Source organism: Mustela erminea, chromosome 9 (genome assembly GCF_009829155.1).
Source record: "Mustela erminea isolate mMusErm1 chromosome 9, mMusErm1.Pri, whole genome shotgun sequence".
Taxonomy (NCBI): domain Eukaryota; kingdom Metazoa; phylum Chordata; class Mammalia; order Carnivora; family Mustelidae; genus Mustela; species Mustela erminea.
In genome coordinates this window covers 4,604,061-4,626,820 of record NC_045622.1, presented here as the reverse complement: position 1 = coordinate 4,626,820, position 22,760 = coordinate 4,604,061, and the positions used below count along the sequence as shown (strand labels likewise).

The window sequence follows — 22,760 nt, the reverse complement described above, 5'->3', positions numbered from 1 at the left end:
CTACTATTTGTTTTGCCAAGTTTTTAATAATGAAAAGAACTGGCTTTGAAAATTGAAATGCCTCCAGCAGTGTATGTGAATGTGCCTGGAAAGAAATAAAGGAGAGGAAAGGAGTTCTCTAGAGGAGGAAACTGTGTCTGTTTTGACTTTCTGTTTCCTAGCACTTGAGACAAAATAAGTGCTGAAAAAATGCCATCAGGTAAGTGAAAAAAGTACTTATTACCTGGTGTTGTCATTATAGAAAGGTAGTAAAGCATTATAGAATGGTAGTAATGCAGCAAACATACCCATTGCAATTATTTGATAATTCACAAATGGGATCAGTGAAGGTCTGACAACTTTTCTACCCCTGGAATAGCTCTTCTGTCTGCAAACTCAGGTAAGAGGCAGAAACATATTCATTGCAGGGAAAATGGTAGATTGGTTACTGCTATGGACTGAATGTTTGTGTGCCCCCCCCAAATTTATATATTGAAGCCATAAACCTCAATGGGACTGTATATGGAGGTAGAGCGTTTGTAAAAGTAGTGTGTCATAAGGGTACAGCTCTGATCTGGAGGATGAGTGTCCCTTAAAGAAGAGAAAGAAAGACCAGAGTTCACCCTCTCTCCTTGCATGCACCGAGGAAAGACCACGTGAAGACCCAGCAAGCAGGCAGCTCTCAGGGCACGCTGGGAAGAGAGATATTACTAGAACCAGTTTGGCCAGCAACTTGATCTCAGACTTCCCTGGCTCTAGAACTGTGGGGAATACATTTCTGTTGTTTTCAAGGCTCTCAGTCTATGACATTTTGTTATAGTTGCCCACACAGATGAATACAGTCACTGAGTAGCAAAAGTAATGGTGTAACTCACAGTCTTAAAGGAAGAGACGTAGGAAGTCTAGCCTCAGGGAAAGCCACCGAGACTTGCTCAGTCAGGCTCTCTCTTTGTGTGTGTGCTGGTGCCTGCTTGACTTACCCTATTGAGAGACTCACCCTGTGGTGGAAAAAAACCACTCACACTCAGATTTACATTCTATTCCAGCAATCCCAACAGGAAGTTCTGTTTCCCATGTCTGAAAATCAGCCCTCGAGAAGGACTCTGAATAACCCTGCTTAGAATGGGGGCTCACACTTTAGAATAAATGTTTCTCATTGAGAGGGTAATTAGTTACAAGGTTGCGTGCCCATTGCTGTCACCATGTAGAGAAGAGCCAGGCACGACCCCATCAAAACTCTGCATAAGGGGCTAGTGGTGGTGTTAAAGGAAAGGAGGAATAAATATGAAAGGACGTGGTCCACTTCATAGAGGCTGGCAGCCATATCTGTGATTTGGGGCAATTGAAGCATCTCCAAATTAATGTTTAGGGACTCAGAATCAAGTCCTATTTTGACTATACAACTCTGATGGTGCTTCCCATTTTCAGAAACTAGGCTTTTGTCTAGTTCCTGAAATCAAGTTATCATCCTGTACTTGGGCTGTGAGTGTTTTAACACGTTTTATCCCCATTTCCATAGGCTATGGCAGGAGCACGTCTCCGGTATTCCTAGGTCCTCTTGGCTTGAAATTTGTCAGGAAGTAGAATTCCATGGTTGGATCTACTCCTTTGAGATCAGTTTTCTGCCTTTTTGATTCCCGAGCATCCTTTCCTTCTGGATTCCATATTGCCATGCTATGTCTACAGTATGTTTATTATAAAAACCCGTTTTCCTCATGTTAGCCTCTGTGAAGTTGGCTGATCTCCTGGAGTAATACTTACTACAGTATCTGACCACGCTGGAAGAGGACTGCAGATCTGCAGTGTCGTTGAGGTTCACCTTTTGTAGGTGCATTGACTCCAGATTCCTCTCAGTCCTTCTCTGCCTGTAATAGATTTACCTGAGATAGAAGAAACACCATTTATAACTTTTACAGCATGTATGCCATAACTTTTGATATTCACATTTTATGTAGTTTCCTCTAATATTAATTATGGGCTTTGGCCAATGGGACATGAACGAACATGACACAAGCAGAGCTGGAAAATCATTTGTAGGGGCATCTGGGTGGCTCAGTGGGTTAAAGCCTCTGCCTTCGGCTCGGGTCATGATCTCAGGGTCCTGGGATGGAGCCCCGCATCAGGCTCTCTGCTTGGCGGGGAGCCTGCTTCCCCCTCACTCTCTCTGCCTGCCTCTCTGCCTACTTGTGATCTCTGTGTGTGTGTGTGTGTCAAATAAATAAATAAGTAAATAAAATCTTTATTAAAAAAAAAGAAAATCATTTGTATACTGGGGTATTGCACTCTTGGGCTATTCGATCTTAGATTCCTGAGGCACTAAATAAAGATGTCTGGCTGTGCTCTTGGAGAGACTGTGTGTGTGTGTTGCAGGGAGAGAGAGAGAGGGAGAGATGGAGGCTAGGACAACTGGAACAGTGCCACTGGTTCCATCCATCCTAACTAAAGTACCATACTGGCAAAAGAAGTTATCTCGGATAATCTAGCCCCGGAAGAAATGCCAACTAAAGACTACCTAGACTGCAGAATTGTGAGAAACAAGGCATCATTATTGTTTTAAGCCCCTAAATCTTGCAACGGTTTATCGTACATGAGAGATAATGAAACACACTGCTTTTTGTCAAATTTGGGGATTCCAATCTTTTGTCTTTGCCCTGCCTTGGTTCCATTCCAGAAGTAAGGATGAGCACTCATTATGAGCAGACATTCCTGCCACGTTTCTTTCTTTTTTTAAGATTTTATTTATTTATTTGAGAGACAGAGATCACAAGTAGGCAGAGAGGCAGGCAGAGAGAGAGAGAGAGGGAAGCAGGTTCCCTGCTGAGCAGAGAGCCCGATGTGGGGCTCCATCCCAGGACCCTGAGATCATGACCTGAGCCGAAGACAGAGGCTTTAACCCACTGAGCCACCCAGGCGCCCCTCCTGCCACATTTCCGATGCAGTGAGGAGGTAGCGTGTCAATGAATCAAGAACCTTCCCTCTGCAGTGGAGCTGGGAAAACCCAAGTCTGTTTTCTGTCCAATGGTGGCGACGTCTTGTCTGTTTTGTAGGCTGTGAGGTGTTGTCTATTACCGCTTTAGTGCTTTCATACAGTGGTTGAGAGAATTTAATGCAGTGATGGATATGAAGCATCAGGCCAAGACTTGGTAATCTATCCATAGTGGATGTCATGTTTATCAATCTTTCTTCTTTCTTCTTAGGTTTTATAGACTCTCGAATTTTCTCTGTGGCCCTCAGAATGCAGCTACCTGACTAGGGGTTTGCCATTGGGGTGAGCCTCCGTCTCCAGCTATCTGACTGGGGATTTCAGTCTTCTGAGTCTAACTTTGTAGGCGCAACCTTTCTAGAAAGATCTGTCCAGGAAGCTGCTGCTGCTGTTGTTGTTTTCAGCTAATTTCTCTCCACACTTCTGGAACCACACTCCCACCATGTTCTCCTAGATGAGCTCTTCCTTCAGGCTTCTGCTGCCTGTTCTGTAATCAAAGTGAATGCTGAATTCCCATGTCTGGACTTCATCTTTTATTAACCAACAAATCATTACCATATGGATTTGGCTATTTTCCCAACTTTGGTGGTTTAACTATGGCCGTGGCTCCCAGCCGTGCTGCAAGCTACTCATGGAAATTATTTATGTGATTCAATGGCCTCACTCTCATCTGAAATATGATTTTTGACCGATTCACCCATAGCTCTGAAATATGTTATGGAAAGATAATTGCCTAATGCCCATGTAATAGCTATCTCTTCTTTGGGGGATTAGGTATCGAGAATATTTGAAAGAAATGAGCTGGCTAATGCATAGTATGATTATTAAATTTTTCCAAAGGTTATACTAGTCGAATATGCAATCTCAAATAATATTTAATTAAAAGTTAGAATTTCTAGTCCCTGGTGTTTGCAGCATCAGAATTTTTAATTAAACCTATCTTTGCACTGGTAAATTTTCAAGGGTTATTAACCAAAAACACAATTTTTTAAAAACCTGATTTTTTCAATCAAGCCACTAACTAACTTTGTGCCTTTAAGTAGGTCACTTAACTTCTCTGGGCTTCAACCTGATCACTTATGAAAGAAAATGTGATGTACACCAATAAATTTGGAAAAAATCCTAAAAACTTAAAACCTAAAAAGAAATAGAAAGCCTCAATACTTTTATAATCATTATGTTAGTCTGCTGAGGCTTCTATTAAGAAAAGAAAACCACAGTCTACCTGGCTTAAACAACAGGAATTCATTTTCTTAAAATTCTGGAGGTTGGGAAGTCTAAGATTAAGGTGCTGCTCCTGGTGAGAATCGTTCCTGGCTAATAGACAGCTGCCTTCCGACTGTACTTTGACATGGCAGGAAAAAAAAAAATTAGCTGTTTAACAGCTCTTACAAGTACACTAATCCCTTAGGAACAGAACTCTACCCTTATGACATGATTTAACCTTAATTACTTTCTTACGCCAGATACAGGCACATTGATTGGTAGGCCTTCAACATGCATTTGGAGGGAACATAATTCAGTCCATAGCAATCACTAAATTGCTAGAAAAATACAAGGAAAATATTAAGAAAATGCAAGGAAAATATAGTTTCTGTGAAACTTTAAATGAAAAGTTCATTTTATTTTTAAAGATTTTATTTATTGAGAGAGAGAGAGCACGAGTTGGGGGGGCAGAGGAAAGGGGAGAAGCAGACTCCCCCCGGAGCATGGAGTCTTACATGGAGCTCAGTTCTAGGACTTTGGGATCATGACGTGAGCCAAAGTCAGGTGCTTAACCAACTGAGCCACCCAGGTGCCTAAAAGGTCATTTAAGCTTACATGAACTCTTAGAACCTAGGAAAAGGGTGAATATTTCCCACATCATTTAATGGAGCTAAATGCAACCTTCATTTTAAAATCAAGTGAGAATAGCCTGAGAAAGAAAATTATCTAGAAATCTCCCTTGTGAATATAAATGTATAAATTGTAAAAAAAAAAAAAATTATTAGCAAACCATATCAAACACTACATAAAATGATAATATAAACAAATTTTTGAAAAAAGTTTATGTATTTATTTGTCAGAGAGAAAGAGAAAGAGAGCACAAGCAGGGGGAGTGGCAGGCAGCAGGGAGCCTGCTGAGCAAGGAGCCCAATGCGGGATTTGATCCCAGGACACTGAGATCGTGACCTGAGATAAAGTTAGATGCTTAACCAACTGAGCCACCCAGGGCCCTTATAATAAACAAATTTAGTCTAATAGAGGAATCTGAGAGTGGTTTAATATAAAAAAAAATCTGCAAATGTCACTTATTAACAGATGAATGTGGAAGGTAATATATAACCACCTGAAAAAAAATGCAGACCTTTTTTAAAACATTTAATTTTTTTAAAGATTTTATTTATTTATTATTATTTTTTTATTTGACACACAGAGATCACAAGTAGGCAGAGAGGCAGGCAGAGAGAGGGAGAGGAGGAAGCAGGCTCCCCGCTGAGCAGAGAGCCTGATGTGGGGCTCCATCCCAGGACCCTGGGATCATGACCTAAGCCGAAGGCAGAGGCTTAACCCACTGAGCCACGCAGTCACCCCCAGACTTTTTTTTTTTTTTAATCAGCATCCTTTCATGAGAAACACTTTAGTGAAAAATGACTATAAAGAAATTTTCTTAACTTAAAGATACCTAACAAAAATTGAATGCAAATATCCTTCTTCATAAAGTATTTGAAACATCTATTTAGAAATTAGAAATTAGGAATAATTTAGAGTTTTAGAAATTAGGAATAAGATACTGATGCCCATGTCTCCTTTTCTGGAGGGCCTAGCTAGGGTAAGAAAACATATTGGACAAAATGCCTAAGAATTGGAATTAACAAATCTGTCAATGACGAAGGTGCTATGATTGAATACATAGAAAATGCAAAAGAATTTATGGTGAAATTATTAAAAAAAATAAAGGTGTTCATCTAAAAGTGGAGTCTGAGAAAGGGACTGGGATGCGTGGCTTGTTTTGGGTGGTGACCTCAGGGAAGTTGCAGTGAAGTGGCTGGGAGAAGGGGACAGGAGTAAGAGAAGCCAGACACGGTGTGTTATTGAGTTAGCTGTGGCTGCCGACACCTGCATTTTCATCCCACTGATGACTCTCTGAAGGTCTGTGTCGACTGTGACTTAGAACTATCCCTCCAAATATGGGATGTTGGTGGAGAGTCTCCAAGTGTATGTCTGAGGTAGGATACTGGCAGGATATACATCAAATTTCCCACCACTGTTGTGCTAAAATTGGAAGTGGGATGACAAAATGTGGTTGGTGCAGAGCCCCGAGCATCTGTTGCAGTGACTGGATATAAGACCACTATAAAAAATAAATTGGATTTCTACATACAAAAATAAACAGAACACATAATTAAAAAAATTAAATAATATATAATGTTAAATTATATATCATGTTATATATTATTATATATATTATTAACATAATATTATATTATTATGTTAAATAATTAAAATAATTAAAAATAGGTGCTAGACATGTATAGAGAAAGTTATAAAAATTATAAACTTCCTTGGAAGTCCATGTATGGCTAAATGAGTAGAAAGATTTATCATTTTCATGGACAATAAATCCACAGTGTAATGATGTAAATTCCCCTCAAAGTGATCCATAGAAAGGCAGTCCTGTCAGTATATCATCCAGTGTTTTAAAAAAATGCTTCCTATGGATCTGATTTTTTTTTCTTCCCCAAAATAATGAATGTTAGGGGATTTATAACAAAGTAACTTGATAAGGTGGAAAGAATATATACTTTGGAATAAAACTAAACATTATTTTTAGTGCTGTTGCTAGAAAATACTTAACCTCAGAGAAACCATTCATTTTATGAAGGAAGGGGTAATGCCTAAATTCAAAGAATTATGAGGACTAAATGAAAACAGAACAAAGTGATTAAATGAGAACATAAAGAAAGTGCCTGGCACATACTAGGCGTTTAGGAAGTTTTATAGTTCTCAGTATTTCCATTCTGCAGTGAACAAACTCAAAAAATTAGAATAGATTTTTACCAGGTGTGAAACTTTTTGGAGAATAAAGATATCAACGGAAGAAGCATGAGCTTGAAATGTCTGTGTTCCTTTGACAACTGGACCTCTTTTTCCTACTTACTATCACATAAATCCCTGTTGTCACTTTCTTTATGATGTTCTTTTAGACATTCTTCTTTTTTTTAAATCTGAATTCAATTTAGTTAACATATGGTGTATTATTAGTTTCAGGGGCAGAATTTGGTGATTCACCAACTGCATAGAACACCCAGTGCTCATTACCTCAAGTGCCCTGCTTAATGCTCAACCCACCCCACCTCTATGACCCTATCCCTGCCCACCTCCCCTCAGTTCGTTTCCTAGAGTTAAGAGTCTCTTATGGTTTGTCTCCCTCTGTTTTTTTTTAAAGATTTTGTCTATTTATTTGACAGACAGAGATCACAAGTAGGCAGAGAGAGAGGGGGAAGCAGGCTCCCTGCTGAGCAGAGAGCCCGATGTGGGGCTTGACCCCAGGACCTGGGATCATGACCTGAGCCGAAGGCAGAGGCTTAACCCACTGAGCCACCCAAGGGCCCCTCCCTCTGTGTTTTTATCTTATTTTATTTTTCCTTCCTTTCCCCTAAGTTCATTTGTTTTGTTTCTTAAATTCGGTATCTGAGTGAAATCATACGGTATTTGTGTTTCTCTTACTGACATTTCACTTAGCATAATACCTTCTAGTTCCATCCACGTCATTGCAAGTGGAAAGATTTCATCCTTTTTGTTGACTGCGTAATACATTCTTGATTTTAAAGTAACCAGTTCTATCAATCTTTTTCTTACGCTTAGTGCTTTTTGGGGTCTTATTCAATAAAATATGTTAATTATGACAGCTTTATAATAAATCTTGATGTCCAGGAGAACAAGTCTCCTGTATTATTCTTCTCAAATATTCTTGGGCCTTGGATCATTCATGTTAATTTTAGAATCAATTTGTGAAATTTCTCAACAAACTATGTTAAGATTTTGATTGATATTACAGTATTCTGTAGGTTAATTTAAGTTGAATTTACATTTTTTAGAATATTGAGCTTATCTATCTGTGAACATAGAACAAATCTAATTTATTCAGCCTTAATGTTTTTTAAAAAATGTTTTATTTTTTTTAAGTTGAGTGTTGAGTTCGTGGGTGTGAATTTTGGGGCTATGCTTCATAACTTAAAGATATGCATTATGTATCAAATATAATCTTTTTAAAAATGAGGAAATATGCCTTATGTGGAATATAGCCATTAAAATTGATGGTAAAGTTACTGATATGGAAAGATCCACAGCATCTTAATAAGGAAGAAATGCTTTTTTCATAATAGCATATGTTTTAGGTAAATGCCATTTATTAAATACAAGTGAAATGATGAGTGAAGAGTAAAGAGAGAAATTTGAAATCTATTGAACATGCAGAATTGAAATCAAGAGTCAGGTAGAGAAGCACTTTGAAAATGATGAAGGAAGAACATTTGACAATCCCTTCCTCCTTCCAGAAAAGCAACAAGAACACTGACGAAAATGGTCAAAATTAGAATGTACAGAACTCTGGAAATGACAGTACAGCAGCATGTGAGGAGCGTCTGTTCCAGAAAGTCAGCTGGATCACGGTAAGAAAATTGAGCTTTATGGTATCTTAACTTGCACTCACCTCTCTCTTTTTTTTAGATTTGCAACAACTTTGAAAACTGACACCCTGACACCAGCAAACTAATGGCTAGTGAAGGGGGTGATACGGGTTTGGAACTCTCTAAAAGTCCTGTTCCTAGAAATTTGACATTATTTGTCCTCTCCGGTAGCTCACTAAAAATGTCCATTCCCATGGCTTGTCTTTATATGCCTTCAGGACTCACTCTACGTCGATAATTCTATCCCTGGAGCATTTGTCAAAAATAATCAACAGCAATTGTTTAACACTGGCCAAGGTGGTAAATAACCAGTTAGGGCTAAAAAATGTAGCGGACAGAACTTAAAGGAAAAAGCTGAGAATGAGATGTCCATGCGGCATGAGCATGGATGTGTGCAAGCCTAGGAAAGGCCAGAAAAGGCCCTTGTTTCTCTGACCTCAAGGCTAGGAAGGCTAAGCAAGAGTTGTACACCGTCTGCCAGAGCTCGGGAGGCTTGCCCCGATACATGCACAGAACCATCCAGCACAGACAGAGACACTTACTGGTTCAAGACATGTAAGGAAATATCTGTCCAGTCTTTAGCTGACCATTAAGTTACTCAAGTAGAGACTTCAGTGGCCCCATGTAACAAAGGATACAAACTTCACAGGACTAATTTCACTGAACAGGCAACAGCAACAAACCTTGGGCAGGGAGGATCAGATTTTTATAAAAGTAAATAAGCATGTCTCTTAAAATACCTAGTTTTTAAAGAAAATTAAGAAACATGCATAGAAATAAGAAAGTATGGCCCATACACAGAAAAACACGCCATCACTAGACACTACCCCTAGGAAAACCAGACATTTTTACTACACCAAGATTTTATTTTATTTATTTAAATTTAAGTTAGTTAATATGTAGTGTATTATTAGTTTCAGGGGTAGAATTTAGTGATTCATCAGCTGCATATAGCAGCCAGTGCTCATTCTAGCACATGCCCTCTGTAATGTCCACCCCCCAGATACCCCACCCACCTCCTCTCCAGCAACCCTCTGTTTGTTCCCTACTGTCAGGAGTCGTTTATGGTTTGCCTCTCCTTCCTTTCTCCTGTGTTGATCAGTTTTATTTCTTAAATTCCACATATGAGTGAAATCATATATTTGTGTTTCTTTGACTGACTTATTTCACTTAGCATAATACTCTCTGGTTCCGTCTGTGCCTGCAAATGACAAGATTTCATTCTTTTTGATGGCTAAATCATTTATTTATTCACAAAAAAATAAGTTATTTTAAATATGATCAATGAGCCAAAGGTAACCATGTCTAAAAAACTAAAGGAAAAAATGAGAACAATGTCTTGCCAAATAATGAATATCAATAAAGAGAGAGAAATTATCTAAAGGAACCAAATTCTGCAGTTGAAAAGTACAATAAATAAAATGCTAAATTCACTAGATGGGCTCTGTAGCATATTGAACAGGAAAAAGGATAAGGCAGAGAACTTGAAGATAGATTGATAGAGGTTATGCAATCTCAGGAACGGAAAGTAGAAAAGAATGAAAAAAACAACAACAACAGAAATTCAGCGGTCTGTGTGATATCACTATAGGCATAATGGAAATCCCCGAAAGAAAGGAGAGAGAAAACGGAGAAGAAAGAGTATTTGAAGAAATAGTTATTAAAAACTGTCAGGTTTTGAAATCCCCCAGACAGAGAATCTTAAAAGCAGTAAGAGAAAAGTGACTCATTACATACCAGGGATTATCAGTAACTATCAGCTGACTCTTCTCATCAGGAACCGTGGACATCAGGGGCGCCTGGGTGGCTCAGTTAAGCATCTGCCTTGGGCTCAGGTCATGATCCTGGAGTCCTGGGATGGGGCCTGATGTCATGCTCCCTGCTCAGTGGGGAGTCTGCTTCTCTCTCTGCCTTTGCCCCTTCCCCCACTCATGTTCACTGTCTCTTCTCTCTCTCTCTCTCAAAAAAAAAAAAAAAAAAAAGTGGAACCACGGACACCAGAAAGCAGTAAAATGAAATATTTAAAGTGCTGAAAGAAGAAGACTATTAACCAAGATTTCAATATCCAGCAAAACTATGATTCAAAAATGAAGGATAAATTAAGACATTTCCAGATAAATAAAAGCTGGAAACACTAAAGATTGTACATCAGATGGAAACAAAAGGATAATAGATATTATAGGTAATATATATCCTATTATATATAATAGGATATAATAATACTATGAATCAACAGGAAGATAAAATAATACTGGTAAAGATAACTATGTAGATAAGTATAAAAGACAGTATAAGTGTATTTGTATCTGTAATTCTTTTTTTTCTCCTACTGAAAACTGCATAAGACAATAATTATAATATTGTGTCACTGGACTTACAGTGTATAAAGATGCAGGTTTTATAACAAGAGCACAAAGGAGGTGAGGTTAAAGCTGTATTGCAGCAAAGCTTTTGTATACTATGGACTATGTGCTTATCTAACTCGAAGATTGTAAGTTAAATTAATTTACTAATTACTCATATCACTCAAAAAATCATAAAAGAAACAAGAGAATTGAAACCGTATACTAGGAACATCCCTGTGAAGCATAATAGAAACAATGATGGAGGAAAAGAGAAACAAAAAAGATATACTTACAGGAAACACATAGCAAAATGACAGAAATGTATCTTGCCTTTTCAGTAAGTATATTAAATGTAAGTGGACTGAACACTCCAACCTAAAGTCGCAGAAATGAATAAAATATATAGTCCAACTACATTCTCTGTATAAGAGGCACACTTTGGATAGCAAGATCAAATAGGTTAAAAATAAGAGGATAACAAAAGATACCATGTAGACAATACCCAAAAGATGGCTGATATGGCTTTACTAATATCAGCAAAATAGATTTTAACAACAGAAGAGTGTGACCAGAGAAAACAAGGCTATCTTATTGCCCTTTTTAAGTGGGTCAGTCTATCCCCAAATTATTAGAGTGCAGGAAAATCAATGCCTAGAGGGAAATTTATTGCTGTGGTTATAAATTTAGGGCTGAAAACTAATAAATAAGTTGGCAAGGTTGCAGGGTACAATATCAGCACAGAAAAATCAATCATATTTCTATATACTAGCAATGAATAATTCAAAATAAAATTAAGAAAGGCAATTAAGATATTAAGGAAATGAAGAAAACTCTATTTACAATGGAATAAAAAAGAATAAATTACTTAGGAATAAATTTAACAAAAGAACAAAATTTAAAATATATATATTTTTCTCTTTTTTTAAAATAAATGTATGAGATGGTGGATATTAACTTAGTGTGGTGATCATTTCACAATATAGGTAAGTCAAATGATTGTTCCAAACACCTTAACTTTACAGTGCTGTATGTCATTTATATCTCAATAAAAGTAGAAAAAAGAAGTATATACACTGAAAACTAACAGACTGTTTTAAGAAGTAGTGATAAGAATGTGGAGACACTGCAATCCTTATACATCGCTGATGGAAAGTTGTAGCTGCATTGAAGAATAGTCCGCAGTTCCTCAAGAAGTTAAACAGAATTACCGTATGACCCAGCAATTCTAAGTATACATCCAAGAGCACTGAAACATATCCATACTGAAACTCGCACACAAATGTTCATACCTGTGATGCACATAAGACTAAAACATGGAAACAACTCCTATAAATATAGAAATAAAATGTATTATCTTCATATAATGGAATATTATTCAGCTGTACAAAAAATGGTGTGCGATTCAAGCTACAACATGCATAAGCCCTGAAGCCATTATGCTAAGTGAAATAAGTCAGTCACCAAAAGCATGTTATATTGTATGTCATTGCTTAGTTCCCATCTATATGGAATGTCCAGAATATGCAAATTCTTACAGACAGAAGATACATTAGTTGTTCCATGGGCTGCCGAGGGAGGAGAATAGGGAATGACTGATAGGTATAGGGTTTCTTTGGGGGTTGATGGAAATTTTCTTGAATTAGTTTGTGGTGATGGTTGCACAACTCTGTGAATAGACTGAAAACCACTGCCTCATATGTATTAAGAAGGTGAATTTTATCTTATGTATATTGTGTCTTAATAAAGCTGTGATTTAAAAAATAGATGCATTCCAAGGTCCTCTTCAGGTCTGATGCTTTCTTTTAAGGCACATAACCCAAACGTAACAGTTAGCTATAGCAAACCTAATTAATCGCGGAATTGTCCAGGAAAGGAGGCTTCAGATGTTCAATACCCACAGAGAATTTCTTGCAGGGATTTTGTGCATACAAAAACTGCTTGAAAGTCCCTCACTGCAAACCAGACCAAAGGAATGACTGCAGTTGGTGCAGTTGGTGGGCCGGACTCATTGCACGGTCCCAGAACTGAAAAATCACTGCCTATTGACTATTAAAAAAAAATGTACAGATTCCATGTTCCTCGTTGTGCTCAACTTCATCTCTGCTCAGATGAAGAGTTTCCTATGGTTGCATCTGGGCGTTTCTGGGCTCCAGGCTCTGTGACCTCTTAACAGGGAAGAGCTCTTACAGGATAGCATAATGAACTTAAGTGATACAATAGAAAATTGTACAGCCTTTTTTTCCCCCCATGGATGCACATATATATATATATATATATATATATATATATATATATATATATATTTAGATTTATTTTTTATTTATTTTCAGCATAACAGTATTCATTGTTTTTGTGCCACACCCAGTGCTCCATGCAATCCGTGCCTTCTCTAATACCCACCACCTGGTTCCCCCAACTTTCCCACCCCCCGCCACTTAAAACCCCTCAGATTGTTTTTCAGAGTCCATAGTCTCTCATGATTCACCTCCCCTTCCAATTTCCCCCAACTTCCTTCTCCTAACTCCCCGTGTCCACCATGCTATTTGTTATGCTCCACAAATAAGTGAAACCATATGATAATTGACTCTCTCTGCTTGACTTATTCCATCAGAAAGGACGAATACGCAACTTTTGTAGCAACATGGACGGGACTGGAGGAGATTATGCTGAGTGAAATTGTACAGGCTTTTAAAACAGCAAATTATTATATTAAAATGTATGGTAAAAATAATATGTGTACTTTTAAAAATATTCAACAAGTACAGAAGAAGAGTCCTACTTTGTCACAAAAACCACATTTTTGTGTTACTCTGCTGGACATTTGCCTTTGTGCCCTCGGATCCTGTCTCTCCTCTGTTCTGTGTTTGCGGGGATCTCACTTCCCACCCTCTGGTTTATCCTCAGGTTTCTGGGAAGGTTTCCCTGATGGAATGTGCTGACGGGACCCTGAGTGGTACCCTCTTGGCTTCAGATGGCATTTCTAAGGCAGGTGCCTTCCTCTGTGGTCCTGTACCCTCTCAGGAGCCCATCACGGTCCCGGCTTCTCTGTGGTGGCTCTGGCACCTGGGACCCGCCCTCAGGTCATTGCACCTCCCCGGGTTTTGCCGAACTTGGCAGCGTCTCACCCTGTACCATTAGCATCTGAGCTTTTCTCATCATCTGTTCTGCAGGTGTGTTCGGTTCTTCTGTTGGAAATAATCTGCAGTAGTTTGTTCTCTGATAAGGAACATTCTTCCAGAAGTTTTCTACGATTATATATTCATATAGATAAAGAGCCTTTTTGTGCAAATGAGTTAATAATAGCGATGAGCTGCCTTTCTGTCCTACGGTATAGCCTGGAGAGCTTTCCTGCTAGCCTGCGTAGACTGACAGCTATCCATTTTTAAATAGCCGCATGTTACTCCACCATAGGGACATTGTAGAGACATACCGTAGTGTATTTAACTGGTGTTCTGTTGGTGGAGTTGAAGTCCCCTCCAGTTTCATGTTATTAATAACACTGATACATGTATCCCTCATTATATGTCCAGGAACATTTGGAAATCTGAGAGAAATTGCCACGTTGGTTTCTGAAGAGATGATCTGAATTTCTACTCCAAGTCAATGTAGAGGCGTACTTGTTTCCTCATATTCTTACTCATTCTGCGTGTTATCAAACCTTCAATTCTTTCCAGTCTGATGGAGGTAGAAAAGGCCAGATCTCATTTTTTTAAGAGCAGTTTTCAATTAATGGATGTGCTTAAGGGGACCCATGTCCTTATGTAGAGAAGCCCTGGGTGGCGCGTGACCTGGAAGTCAGAGATCAAACAAAGCAGGGGCTGCCATTGCCCACGTGACATCCAGAAGCCAGAACCGGGGCCTGTGCAGAGTTTGGAGTTGCTCTCCCTTCAGAATGGGCCTGGAGTGAACCGATGTGGAGGACACATGCTTGTCTTGTGGAAGTGTGGTGTGTGGGGGTGTGCGGGTGCAACGGCACCTTGCTTCTGGGACTTAATGTTCACTCCCTAGATCATGAGGGTCAAAGCCCCCCTAGGCCTTCTTGCTGGAGATCTTCTATGCCTTAAGTAGCTTAGACCTCCAGAAGGATTAACTGCTAAAGAGGAGCGCCAAGTGAGACTGTGGTTTTCAGGGACCCAGTCAGTAGGATTTTTCTTCATGGGATTGAAAGTCCCACACAGGAGGCTCAATAAAAGGGTTATTCTCTCAAAAGAGAGCCAGGAAAGGAGATCAAGCCTGGGTCTGCGCTGGCAGCCTGGGAGTCCAAGTGTGGCGGTGGAGGGTGCCTGTAAGGGTAGAGGAGCTTGGGATGCAGGGAAGAAGCTTCCAGAAGGACAACCCAGATGGAGTTGTTGGGAAAGATTCTACTTGAGAGAGGCTGATCTGTGCAACCCCACCATGCATGGGGCCTTCTTTGTCGGTGGCGCCCCCCACCGCCACCCCCACCATGTAGGTTGGCCAGCGGAGGGAGAGAACAGGAAAAGTGGGACGGGGATTTTCTGAAGGTCCCATTTACCCACCTTGTGAATGTACTCTAGCCCCTGCCCCAGGACCCATCCAAATCTACAGACTGAGTGTTTCTCCATTTTAGGGTTGTGGTTGTTTTTTTTTAGTATCTTAGCAGAGAGCTCATTTTTGGCCTTGTATGTGGTCTTCCAATTAGCTTAAATTGGGGAGGGTGAGGAGCCTAGCAGAAAAGACTGGAAAACAGAAGAGATCTGAGGTTGGGAGGGAAGGGGGAGGGGGAGAGGAGGAAGAGGAGGAGGATCTAATGCCGGAAGTAGGTCTCTTGCCGAAGGCCAACCCCCGTTGTTGGAATCTGTCTCCCTGCCGGTTTAAGTCCCGTAGATAAGGTTCCCTTTATTCCTCTGCCGCTTTTCTTCCTCAGCTGCCTCTGATTTTGAAGAGCAAAGCCCTTCTGTCCCTAGGGTTAGAAGTATGATTGCTTTTCCGTTGTCTACATAGGTGCAGCTCTTTCTGAATATCTAAAACCTGTTCAGTCAGAAATTGCTACTTTCCCAAGCACTCTCTCTCGCCCACTTAAGGAATTAAGTAACTGTGAAAACTGCCCTGCTTTCTGAGAGGTGACTCTGCAGTGACCTCAGAGCCACCTCTTGGCCTTGACTCCACAGAGACCATCTTCCGGGGGGAGAAATCCATGGCCTGCTCTGATGGAACAGGGTAAAACTGGAAAGGAAATAAATGATATTTTCCTGCTTTTAGGAGCCTATTACAAAAATAGAAGCTGAAAGTTAAAACAAAACAAAAAAACAAAGAAGATTCTCTGCTGTAATGTGATGCATAGATTGAAATATCCCTTAAGAATTTTGGGTTCAGGGGCTCCTGTGTGGCTCAGTGGGTTAAAGCCTCTGCCTTTAGCTCAGGTCATGATCCCAGGGTCCTGGGATCAAGCCCCGCATCGGGCTCTCTGTTCAGCGGGGAGCCTGCTTCCTCCTCTCTCTCTCTGCCTGCCTCTCTGCCTACTTGTGATCTCTGTCTGTCAAATAAATAAATAAAATCTTAAAAAAAAAAAAAAAAAAGAACTTTGGCTTCAGGTAAACCATCCTTGCAACTTTTCACAATAATCTGAGTATAAGATATTGAAATCCTTAATAAATACCATCTTTTAATTCAGGACAGCTGAGTCAACAAATGTGACTGTCACTCTTGGTTTCCTCCTCCTTGCCATCTTGCAAGTAAGAGGACTTTTCAGTGAGGCCCCCCGCAGTCCTTCCTGGCTAACCCTCAGTGGCCTTGGCCTCTAGGCTCGATATTGCTTTACTGGATGGCGCACCATTTCAAATATTTTGCATACTCGCCTACTAGTTATTTAAAAACCAAAGCAATCGAAGCAACCAACCTATGATCCCTGCTCTTGCAATGAGAAAACACAGCTGCTCTAGGAAGCCTGTGAATTTCCACTGATACCATTTTCATGGTTGCATGAAACAGTGCACTTCCTGCTGGAGCTGGGACAAGGCAGACACCAGGCAGCTTGACTGTGAGGGACTGAGAGGTAATAGGTTGGCTGAGAAGCAGGGCCACGCTCCTCATGCCGGGGGACTGTGTGCAGCTGGACTTAGCACACATCTGATGAGATGTCACACTTTCAGAAGCACTGGGGAGGCATTTAACTCGGGCCAGATCTCTGCTGCGTGAGCTCCTTTTCCTGTCTGCGGTGAGCACCGAATTTATAAAACACCACAGTGAGGCTGGCAGGCTGACAGCCCATGGGAACGGGAAAGAGAGGAGGTGAGATTGTCTGTGTTGTTGCGACCTGGTGGAAGTGGGCTTGGCCTCATCCGTCTCTTGCATTAAGGTGATGCTTAGGGGGTACTTTGGACGTGAATTACTTAGGGAGCGTCCTGGCAGCTGGTTCTGAACAAAACGTAGAATGCAAAGATGCGAAAAAGCTAGATGTCCCCGGATACAATGTTTTAACCGGGAGCTTGCAAAGATACTCTTTATAGCTTTGCTGCCCAGCCTGGAAAGTGACACACGCTAGAGGTTTCAGGCAAGGACAGACAGGGTACTAGACTCACGTCGAGGGAGACGACTGACCAGGCCCCCATGCTGTCATCCCTGTAGCATCCTCCGCTCTCTGCAGGACAGTCCCTTAGCGCCTGCCTTGAGTATTGCAAAAACCGTCCTGTCTCGGGTTTTTTCTATTCCGTGCTTCCGGCTGCAAACACACCGGGCTCTGTGCTGGGGCTACGTGTAGAGAGGCCGTCTCTTCCCTTAAGGCTCTGTGGTGCGTGGGAAAATCACCAGGAAAGGGACAATTAACTGCAATTCTAGAAGAGTCGCCAAAGACAGGGAATAAAGTTCTGGGAGACTGTCAAGCATTTTTTTTCTTCAGGAAGCCCCTTAAGGTTATTAACTATTGATTTTAAAATCAGAAAGGTAGTTTCTTGATTTGTAAAGAGCCTATTAGAGTCTTAGGAGAAGTGGGGTTTATGGTCACCCATAGGCAGTGGTAGATAAAAACAGTCATCTCTAATAAACTGGGAGCAAGGCATTCAAGGCCATGCATCAAAAAGTATATAAGTATATAAACATATGTCACTTATCATAAGCACATACATTTCCAGAGCTTACCAGGGGAATTCTAACTTAAAATTTCTCTTAAGCCTCTCTACTTATATTAATATAACTCAAGACAACTCTTCCCTTGTACTCATGGTTCCCTTAAATTTAATACATATCTACTAAATACATATTTCCATGCGAAAGTCCATGGCAGGCACCAGCAGTGAACTGAAGAGGCAAGGACCAGTAGCTACACAGCTCTGGCCAGGAAGACAGAGCCTCAGTTTTTGGATGGACTGATTCTCATTCTAGCCTTTCTATTAGGATCTGATGAATCGTTTAAATACATTTTTCATTAGACGCCCAAATAACCAGAAGACATATGGTGCTACCGTTCCACTGGCATTTATGAACAGAAGCAGCTGGTAAGCAGATTGAAATTTTTAAAAAGGGAACAAGAGAGCCTAAGGGGATCGAAATTGTTATCAATCAGTCCTGAATTCTTCAGCCTTCATGCAGGCCTTGAACTGGCCAGAAGGGGTTGAAAGAGTACGCAGAACTGGCTTTGCTTTGAAGAGTCTGGCTGGGAGGGTGTCACCTGTGACAGGGACAGATGGGATCCTCTTTGGGCCCAGGGGCCTCCATTATGGCAATATATATGAACAGATCCTGTTTCTAGAGGCAAAATGATGTTCAAGGGGCTGCAGGGAAGACGGGAGGATGCTTGTTGGCTGCGTGGGTCGTGGGAGGGGTTCATGGAAGGTGGTGCGGATTGATGAGACTGCCCGTGTGTTGCTCTTTTAGTTCTCAGAAGCAGTTCACGTCTTGTTTTGTAAATTTCAAGCCATGGCCACTACACTGGTTCAAGCCCGATCAGCCAACTGGAATGTTTCACACCGTCATTAGGATTTAATTTTTTTTTTCCTCAAAAAACTAATTTTAAACTATTAGGCTCTGTTTTGCATTTACCATCCAATCTGAGTCTTGCCGAGGGAAGTAAGGCTCAAAGAGGGTAGACGAGATGCCTGAAGGTTTGCCGAGCCATCAAGCAGCAGAACCAGGATTTTAATCCTAGTGTCTCTTACTCCAAAGCCATTCTCAGATTCTTGCCATTCAGTATTGGAGAAGTCATAACTGCTGAGGTTTTTCCAGGACCCCAATGTGATCATAGACAAAGATCACCAAAGCTTGTGGATTCAAATGCTGAAAAGGAAGAGGACTCATTTTATGAAGGATTGGGTAGCCCTCAAAGGATTCAACGTGAGCGTTGGACTGAATTTTGCATCTTTGTAGGGGAGAGAAATCAGGGTAGCGCTACCTTAGGGCTCCTGGAAGTTTGACTGCAGGGAACAGGGTGCAGAGATCAAGGCTTGCTTGGAGTACATTCTTTGACTTGAGTCCTACAGCTAAATGAAGAAACTACCGCCAAAGTTTCAACTCCTGCCAGCTCTGGAAAATGTTTCATTCTCCTCCAAAGCCAGGTTTTAAACACATAGTGAGCAATCCTAAAAATGAAGATACAGCAATCATTCTTTTGAAAGGAATGCAACTTTAACATCCCCTGACCCCCCCCCCCCCCAAAAAAAGTGCTCCATTAAGCCACTGAAATAAATAAAATGATCAGCTGGTATCTTTATAAATCATCCAAGACAGTGTTGCCGGCCTCATTCGTCTTCATCTGAAGGTCCAGACAGGCAGCTTCATTTCCTTAGCTCTCAGTCTTTCTAAGGAGGGGACACCATTAGGACTGGTGCCTAATGGGGACCGGAGAAAGAGTCCTACTCTCCCAAGCCCTGTCCCAAAACATGCAGGGATGGCCCGACAGTCCATGTTTTCTGCTGCTTGATTTTGAGAGCAAGTCACTGCTGACAACAGCTGACACACTTTGTCTGTCGGTGCAAGTGATCCCAGGATTTTGTTCTTGCCGAGGGTCCCGCTTCCTCCAATGACTCATGTCTCACCCTTTTATCCTTCCAGGTCTTTAAATAGTTCCAAGCACACTCTGTCATTCAGTCCTCACACTGACTCCACAGGGTGGAGGTTATAATCCTCAGATGATGAGACGAAGGCTCAAGGTCATAGAGCTTGTAAGACACAGGGCAGGAATGCCAACTCAGGACCGTCTGGCCCCAGAGGCAGGGCGTCATAGCCATGACACAATCCCTGTCTTTTCCAGCCCTCCCCAGTGGGGCTCGGGAAGGCATGGCAGCCCACGTGGCACAGAACCAGTAACAGGGCACACACTCAAACCTTGTTTTTCATTCCAACGCCCTGCTTTCAAAAAGAAGGTGATACTATTTATATTTATTTATTTATTCATTCCTTTTTAAAAATGAGTTTTACTTTTTATGACAGTTTTTAGGTATACAGAAAGAGTATGAAGATGGTAGAAAGAGTTCCACATACATGTCACCCAGTTTCCCCATCATTAACATTTTACTTGAGTCTGGAACATCTGTTACCATCGATGAGCAAGTATTGATGCATTAGCAAGAACTGATGCCTCTATTTTATTCAGGTTTCCTTGGTTTTTACCTAATGTCCTTTTTTTCTGTTTCAGGATCCCATCCAAGATACCACATTGCCTTCCCTAACCATGACTCTTTGGGCTTCTCTCGGCTGTGACCATTTTCTAGACTTTCCTTTTGATGACCTGGACACTTTTGAGGAATGGCGGTCAGGTGCGCTATAGGACGGCTTCATATTGGGATTCGTCTGATATTTTTCTCAGACTCGTCTGTTATGGGTTTATGGAAGGAAGGTCCCCGAAAGGAAACTGCCATTTTCATCAAGATCTTATCAGGGATAGATCCTATCAATATAAATCATTCCTGTGGAAATTGACTTTGATTGCCTGACTGAGGTGGTTTACAGCAGGTTTCTTCACTGTAAAGACCCCCCCCCCATTCTTTACTGTACTCTTTGGAAGGAAGTCATGGCACAGTCCATGTTTAAGGGGTGCGGAGTTAAGCTCCATTTCTTTGAAGGTGGAAGATCTACATAAATAATTCGACATTTTTCCGCACAGGGAATTTGTCTCTTCTGCTCATTCATTTATTCATTTATTTACATCAGCGCGGATCTGTGGACATTTATTTACATCAGCATGGATCTGTGGACATTTATTTATTTTTGACACAAAAGTTTATCTTGTCTACTGCAGTAATAAAAAAGTAGTTTAGTACAGCTGCGACGAGCTCTAGTTACGTAGTGTAAGTTTCTGGTTATTCTGAAGAGACAGTAGAGCATCTAGGGGGCACGGTCTATCTGTGGGCTGTTTCCTGACTCACCAAGTTTGGTGCTGGAAAGTATGCTTTATTTACCGACGAGGAAATGTAGTACCAGTATGACGATACCACTGGTCCAGTTCATCTCACACCTGCTCCATTTCCCCACAGGGCCCCCACCTGGCCAGATACCAAGGGAGCCTAGTGTGTCCATTCCTGAGCTCAGTTAAGGCAAGCAGTTTACACCTCCGAGCTCCCACCCCAACCAGGATGCTCTCAACTTCGCAACATAATGAGGACAAGTAAGCCATGCTCTTTCCTTTTAAAAGATTGAGTGATTGGTTGATTGATTGATGTATTTGAGAAAGGGGGGTGGGGGGAGCAGCAGAGGGGAAGGGCAGAGGGAAAGAATCTCCAGCAGACTCTCCCCTGAACATGGAGTGTGATGTGGGGCTTGATCTCATGACCCTGAGATCATGACCTGAGCTGAAATCACCAGTGGCCCCATGATCTTTCCTTTTAAAGCACTGAGGCAAGAACCACGTAATCTTTGATTTCCTGAATCTCCTTGAGGGATGGGAAGGATGTGGTGTTCTTCTTTTCCCTTAAGTACCTACTGTGTTGTGTGAGGCCCATTTTGGTAAGAAGAACCAAATATATCTGGGCAGGAACATTTAGTGTGATTTGTGCAGACTTTCAAATTGAAATGGTAAAACCTTGGGATCTGTACCAGCCCAGCATGGGAGAAACCAATTAGTAAATCTTGGCAGCAAGAGTGAAATCTTATCCACCTACCCTTGCTGTCCATATTAATCATCTCTGCCACGTACTGTCGTGAGCGGCATCTCGTCGGTGTGTTCTAACACTTGCCAGCACAAGGTGGAGTGGAGCCCTTCCCTTTCCTCCTCCCCCAAGGCTTTGGTAGAGAAAAAGAGCTTGTATGAGGAAACAGAGATTTTCATTTGGAAAATCTCCATGCAGGGAGCCTGGATGGCACAGTCGGTTGGGCATCTGCCCTCAGCTCAGGTCATGGTCTCAGGGTCCTGGGATCAAGCCCCGCATCAGGCTCCCTGCTCCCTCCCTATAGGAGTCTGCTTCTCCCACTCCCTCTGCCTGCTGCTCTGCCTACTTGTGCTCTCTCTCTCTAATAAAAAACCAAAAACAAACAAAAAAAAGAAAATTTCCATATACATGTAATTCTAACAAGAATAGTCTTGCCTTTCAAGTGTCCTCATTTCAGTAAGCTTACTCTGCTGATCTCGGACTTCCCCAAGGTGTCAGGGATTGCTACCCGCATTCCCTTTCTTGTCTGGCATGCTCCAGGAATGAAAATTTTTCGTATCTTTATTTAAATGACATATGCTGCTTTTCTGAGACACATAAACTGTGGTCTGGTCCAGTGATGCAGACAGTCCTTTAGGGGCAGAAAGCTGGCAGATAATACTTGGATCTATTGGTGGAAGGCTGACCTTCAAAGAATGATGTGGGGCACCTCGGTCAACTGCACATGGGGAGTGGAGGGTTCTAT

The 22,760-nt window shown here is 41.2% G+C and overlaps 1 long non-coding RNA gene across 1 annotated transcript; it reads left to right on the top strand.

Moving 5' to 3' along the window:
* Window positions 1-21,530, top strand: LOC116599549. The gene is made up of 4 exons (XR_004289408.1): window positions 1-199; window positions 8,503-8,616; window positions 20,566-20,686; window positions 21,404-21,530. It is a non-coding gene; the product is annotated as an uncharacterized LOC116599549 (long non-coding RNA).
* Window positions 21,531-22,760: the final 1,230 nt, after the last annotated feature.